Here is a 7,124-nt window from a genome sequence, read left to right on the forward strand (position 1 = left end):
GCGAACGGACTTGGAAAAAGCGGCTTGTGCGGCCGGAGGTGTCGCCCGCCAACGAAAGCAACACGCCGCGATCGGACTTGGGTTACGGGCGGCGCGTGCCGCCGGAGGTGTCGCCCGCCAACGAAAGCAACTCGCCGCGATCGGACTTGGAAGAATTTCTCGCTCGCCCGGCGAAAGCAACACGCCGCGAACGGACTTGGAAGAATTTCTCGCTCGCCGGCGAATGCAACACGCCGCGAACGGACTTGGATGAATTTCTCGCTCGCCCGGCGATAGCAACACGCCGCGAACGGACTTGGAAGAATTTCTCGCTCGCCCGGCGAAAGCAACACGCCGCGAACGGACTTGGAAGAATTTCTCGCTCGCCCGGCGAAAGCAACACGCCGCGAGCGAACTTGGAAGAATTTGTCGCTCGCCCGGCGAAAGCAACACGCCGCGAGTGAACTTGGAAAAAGCGGCTTGTGCGGCCGGAGGTGTCGCCCGCCAACAAAAGCAACACGCCGCGATCGGACTTGGGTTACGGGCGGCGCGTGCCGCCGGAGGTGTCGCCCGCCAACGAATGCAACACGCCGCGATCGGACTTGGGTTACGAGCGGCGCGTGCCGCCGGAGGTGTCGCCCGCCAACGAAGCAACACGCCGCGATCGTACTTGGGTTACGGGCGGCGCGTGCCGCCGGAGGTATCGCCCGCTAATCAAGGCAACACGCCGCTATCGGGCCTGGAAAAATTTCTCGCTCGCCGGCGAGAGCAACGCGCCGCGAGCGAACTTGCGCCTGTTCCCGAGTTCTCGCTTGTACCGCTAACGAGCGAGCTAAATGAGATTAATTAAATGAGGACGCATCGGAAAGTTTATTCGTGCAAACACTCCGGCTTCGCTTACCGGCATCCTGCCTGCATTCGTCCACGTATCGGTCGTAGAATCTCGAAGATTGTGCATCCGACGAGCGGTAGCCGGGAATTAGCAGATATCGTAATAATCGTGTCGCGCGGTCGTGCGGAGCGTCGAAAAGTACGAAACCTATGTCCGAAACGTATTTCCGTATCGTAGCATTATCTCCTCGTAGCGGCGCTACTCGCCGTCAAGTGCCCCGGAGGTACCGCCGGCGGGCGACGGACTTGGTGAAATTATTCGGTCGTCCGGAGGTGTCGCCCGTCCCGGAGGTGCCGTCCGTGCCCTAAGTTGACGCCGGCCGTTATGTGGTGCCGCACGTATAATCACGCCCGTAACGAGCCGTCTCGGTTGCCGCGCGCGCGATTTCGCATCGGGCGAGTGTTCCGTACCGTAATCGCGGTCACCGCAGCTTGCGTGTTGCGTATCATCCGTAATAATTCGAAATATATGTCTCCGACACGTGGGTTTGAGAGACACGTTTCGAGTTAGTAATCGGACAGCGCCCTTATGTCGAGCGAGCGCCGAATAGTAAGTAACTTTCGTCCGAAACGTTTTTACGTAGCTCTCCTCGTTGCGGCGCCGTAAATCGTCGTTAAGTGTTCCGGAGGTACCGCCGGCGTTCGTCTGACTTCGAGAGTTCATTACGGTCGTCCGGAGGTGCCGCCCGTCCCGGAGGTGTCGCCGGTCGGCCGTGGTTGCCGGAGGTGTCGCCCGGCCCGGAGGTGACGCCGGTCGGCCGTGGTTCCCGGAGGTGTCGCCCGGCCCGGAGGTGTCGCCGGTCGGCCGTGGTTCCCGGAGGTGTCGCCCGTCCCGGAGGTGCCGTCCGTCCCCTAAGTTGACGCCGGCCGTTATGTGTTGCCGCACGTATAATCACGCCCGTAACGAGCCGTCTCGGTTGCCGCGCGCGCGATTTCGCATCGGGCGAGTGTTCCGTACCGTAATCGCGGTCACCGCAGCTTGCGTGTTGCGTATCATCCGTAATAATTCGAAATATATGTCTCCGACACGTGGGTTTGAGAGACACGTTTCGAGTTAGTAATCGGACAGCGCTCTTATGTCGAGCGAGCGCCGAATAGTAAGTAACTTTCGTCCGAAACGTTTTTACGTAGCTCTCCTCGTTGCGGCTCCGTAAATCGTCGTTAAGTGTTCCGGAGGTACCGCCGGCGTTCGTCTGACTTCGAGAGTTCATACGGTCGTCCGGAGGTGCCGCCCGTCCCGGAGGTGTCGCCGGTCGGCCGTGGTTGCCGGAGGTGTCGCCCGGCCCGGAGGTGACGCCGGTCGGCCGTGGTTCCCGGAGGTGTCGCCCGGCCCGGAGGTGTCGCCGGTCGGCCGTGGTTCACGGAGGTGTCGCCCGTCCCGGAGGTGCCGTCCGTCACCTAAGTTGACGCCGGCCGTTATGTGGTGCCGCACGTATAATCACGCCCGTAACGAGCCGTCTCGGTTGCCGCGCGCGCGTTTCGCATCGGGCGAGTGTTCCGTACCGTAATCGCGGTCACCGCAGCTTGCGTGTTGCGTATCATCCGTAATAATTCGAAATATATGTCTCCGACACGTGGGTTTGAGAGACACGTTTCGAGTTAGTAATCGGACAGCGCCCTTATGTCGAGCGAGCGCCGAATAGTAAGTAACTTTCGTCCGAAACGTTTTTACGTAGCTCTCCTCGTTGCGGCGCCGTAAATCGTCGTTAAGTGTTCCGGAGGTACCGCCGGCGGTCGTCTGACTTCGAGAGTTCATTCGGTCGTCCGGAGGTGCCGCCCGTCCCGGAGGTGTCGCCGGTCGACCGTGATTGCCGGAGGTGTCGCCCGGCCCGGAGGTGACGCCGGTCGGCCGTGTTTCCCGGAGGTGTCGCCCGGCCCGGAGGTGTCGCCGGTCGGCCGTGGTTCCCGGAGGTGTCGCCCGTCCCGGAGGTGCCGTCCGTCCCCTAAGTTGACGCCGGCCGTTACGTGGTGCCGCACGTATAATCACGCCCGTAACGAGTCGTCTCGGTTGCCGCGCGCGCGATTTCGCATCGGGCGAGTTTTCCGTACCGTAATCGCGGTCACCGCAGCTTGCGTGTTGCGTATCATCCGTAATAATTCGAAATATATGTCTCCGACACGTGGGTTTGAGAGACACGTTTCGAGTTAGTAATCGGACAGCGCCCTTATGTCGAGCGAGCGCCGAATAGTAAGTAACTTTCGTCCGAAACGTTTTTACGTAGCTCTCCTCGTTGCGGCGCCGTAAATCGTCGTTAAGTGTCCCGGAGGTACCGCCGGCGGTCGTCTGACTTCGAGAGTTCTTTCGGTCGTCCGGAGGTGCCGCCCGTCCCGGAGGTGTCGCCGGTCGGCCGTGGTTGCCGGAGGTGTCGCCCGGCCCGGAGGTGACGCCGGTCGGCCGTCTTTCCCGGAGGTGTCGCCCGGCCCGGAGGTGTCGCCGGTAGGCCGTGGTTTCCGGAGGTGTCGCCCGTCCCGGAGGTGCCGTCCGTCACCTAAGTTGACGCCGGCCGTTATGTGGTGCCGCACGTATAATCACGCCCGTAACGAGCCGTCTCGATTGCCGCGCGCGCGATTTCGCATCGGGCGAGTGTTCCGTACCGTAATCGCGGTCACCGCAGCTTGCGTGTTGCGTATCATCCGTAATAATTCGAAATATATGTCTCCGACACGTGGGTTTGAGAGACACGTTTCGAGTTAGTAATCGGACAGCGCCCTTATGTCGAGCGAGCGCCGAATAGTAAGTAACTTTCGTCCGAAACGTTTTTACGTAGCTCTCCTCGTTGCGGCGCCGTAAATTGTCGTTAAGTGTTCCGGAGGTACCGCCGGCGGTCGTCTGACTACGAGAGTTCATTCGGTCGTCCGGAGGTGCCGCCCGTCCCGGAGGTGTCGCCGGTCGGCCGTGGTTGCCGGAGGTGTCGCCCGGTCCGGAGGTGCCGCCGGTCGGCCGATGTTCCCGGAGGTGTCGCCCGGCCCGGAGGTGTCGCCGGTCGGCCGTGGTTCCCGGAGGTGTCGCCCGTCCCGGAGGTGCCGTCCGGTCCGGAGGTGCCGCCCGGCCCGGAGGTGCCGCCCGGCCCGGAGGTGCCGCCCGGCCCGGAGGTGCCGCTGGTCGGCCTTGTTTCCCGGAGGTGTCGCCCGGCCCGGAGGTGCCGCCCGACCCGGAGGTGTCGCCCGGCCCGGAGGTGACGCCGGTCGGCCGTGGTTCCCGGAGGTGTCGCCCGGCCCGGAGGTGTCGCCGGTAGGCCGTGGTTTCCGGAGGTGTCGCCCGTCCCGGAGGTGCCGTCCGTCACCTAAGTTGACGACGGCCGTTATGTGGTGCCGCACGTATAATCACGCCCGTAACGAGCCGTCTCGATTGCCGCGCGCGCGATTTCGCATCGGGCGAGTGTTCCGTACCGTAATCGCGGTCACCGCAGCTTGCGTGTTGCGTATCATCCGTAATAATTCGAAATATATGTCTCCGACACGTGGGTTTGAGAGACACTTTTCGAGTTAGTAATCGGACAGCGCCCTTATGTCGAGCGAGCGCCGAATAGTAAGTAACTTTCGTCCGAAACGTTTTTACGTAGCTCTCCTCGTTGCGGCGCCGTAAATTGTCGTTAAGTGTTCCGGAGGTACCGCCGGCGGTCGTCTGACTACGAGAGTTCATTCGGTCGTCCGGAGGTGCCGCCCGTCCCGGAGGTGTCGCCGGTCGGCCGTGGTTGCCGGAGGTGTCGCCCGGTCCGGAGGTGCCGCCGGTCGGCCGATGTTCCCGGAGGTGTCGCCCGGCCCGGAGGTGTCGCCGGTCGGCCGTGGTTCCCGGAGGTGTCGCCCGTCCCGGAGGTGCCGTCCGGTCCGGAGGTGCCGCCCGGCCCGGAGGTGCCGCCCGGCCCGGAGGTGCCGTCCGGTCCGGAGGTGCCGCCCGGCCCGGAGGTGCCGCTGGTCGGCCCTGTTTCCCGGAGGTGTCGCCCGGCCCGGAGGTGCCGCCCGACCCGGAGGTGCCGCCCGGCCCGGAGGTGCCGCCCGGCCCGGAGGTACCGTCGGTGCTTATACCTTATTGTCCCGGCATTTCGTTTGTTTCCTTCTTAATTAATGCTAATTATCGTTGTTTGACATTCGCCATACGGCTATCGTGATAATATTTTATCGTACAATAGGACTTTTCGATCGTTCGCTCTCCGCGACAATGTCTCGATTGAACGCGCCTTTCGGCGCTCGCGCTCGTATACGGCCGTGCGTAGGACCGTGCGTCGCCGACCGCCTGGCCGGCCGGTTGGGTACTATAAGAGATACGTCGCGCTCGGCGCGTCGAACGAGTCGAGCGAGTCCGGACGAGTCGTAAACGTACTTTCTCGAGTCTCTCGCCACTCAGGCGTGTTTCGACCGCTCTCCGTACCGTCGCCGACCGCTTGGCCGGTCGGTTGGGTACTATAAGAGGTAGGAGAGATTAATATTGTACGTGTCGCGCTCTCGACGTTGACAAACGAAGAATCGCCCGAACGGGTCGAGAACGGATTTTGTCGAGTCGCGACTCTGACACGGAGAGAGAACATTTATATAAAATGTTTGATTTTGGAAACCACGAATATATAAAATAATATACGATCGTCGCAGAACGCGCCGCCGCCAAGTCTTCTCATGCTTGGAGGTTGCGTGTCTCGCGAGAACGTACGTTCGACTCTCGCGTCGTCTCGTATTCCTCTTCGCCGGGGATTACGGTGCGGCTCTTCTCGTTCGTCGCCGAACGCGCGCAAAATTAACGCACACTTATTTATTACGAGCACAGCATTGCCACGAGTCGGTGTCGCAAGACCGAATGGCTCTTATGTGGCGCGCACGCCTCTAGTGTGTTGGCCGCGCGGTTCCCTCTCGTTTCGTACGCAGCAGCGGAATCGTCGCGCTTACCGAGCATCTACTCCACGGATACGAGTTTGCGGGAAGAGTTGCTTCTTCCCGCTCGCTTTGTACGCCGTAGCGAAATCTTATTGCTGGTCGTGTGCGGTTAAACGCGTACGAACCAGACAGAACAGTCCTCGACGTCTAAGCATCGCCATCGTCGATCTAGCGTCAGGGTGAATCGCGCGGTCCTCTCGAGACCGCGCATCATAACATTTGGGAGAATAAGAACACTAGTATTTTGATCTTGTGGATTTTTGAACGGAGATGAGGAGGAGGAAGAAGAGGAGAGGCGGCGGCGTCGGGGGTTTACCTCTCGCCTCCGTCGTTCTCTCGTACGCTTTACATAATAGCGTTAAACACAGCAGAGTGTCGCCGACCGGCTGAGCAAGACCGGCGGCAAATAAAATGGCACATACGGAGCGTTGTCGCGCGCGCGTCGGTTGTTTCGGCATCGAACGCGCGCGCGCGCGAAAAAGAGCTAGCGCACGAGTCTTCGGGCTCGCTCGCGAGTTACTCCCTTGAGAGTAACCGAACACGAAGCTCCCCTGGTTGATCTGCCAGTAGTCAATGCTTGTCTCAAAGATTAAGCCATGCATGTCTCAGTGCATGCCGATTAAGTTGGAAACCGCGAATGGATCATTAAATCAGTTATTGGTTCATTAGATTGTACCCACATTTACTTGGATAACTGTGGTAATTCTAGAGCTAATACAGGCAAAAAAAGGTCCCGACAGTGATTGAAGGGGACGCTTTCTAGCTCAAACAATCCGGGGGCGGGCGGTCGCCGTTCGTCCACCGTTATTTGGTGATCTGAATAATTTGTGATGATAGCACGGTCCTCGCACCGGAGAACGATCTTTCAAATGTAGGCATTATCAAACTGTCGCATGGTAGGTGCTGCGACTAAATGGTTGTAAACGGGTAAGGGGAGTCAGGGTTCGATTCCGGAGAGGGGAGCCTGGAGAAACGGCTGTACAAATCAAAGGAAGGCAGCAGGCGCGCAACAATACCCACTCCCGCAGGGGAAGGTAGTGACGAAACATAACGATTTACGGACTATCGAGCCACCCGTTCGGCGCGTAACTTTAAATCTTTAACGAGGATACATTGGGAGGGCAAGTCTGTTGTCAAGCAGCGCGGTAATTCCAGCTCCATAGGTAGATCTAACGTTGTTGCGGGTTTAAAAAGCTCGTAGTTGACTCGGTCGCACAACGCCGGTTACCGCTAGCTGGTTAACTGGCGTGATGTGGGACGTTCTACGTGGGTATCCTAGCGAGGGGCGGCCAAACTAATCCAGTCGCGGTGCTTTTAGAGTGCTAGAGTCGGGCCGGTACGTTTAGTTGAACAAATTAGAGTGAATAAAGAGGCTACCTTCGCGGATA

Source organism: Nylanderia fulva, unplaced genomic scaffold, assembly GCF_048542155.1.
Source record: "Nylanderia fulva isolate GAGA-0341 unplaced genomic scaffold, ASM4854215v1 Scaffold323, whole genome shotgun sequence".
NCBI lineage: Eukaryota > Metazoa > Arthropoda > Insecta > Hymenoptera > Formicidae > Nylanderia > Nylanderia fulva.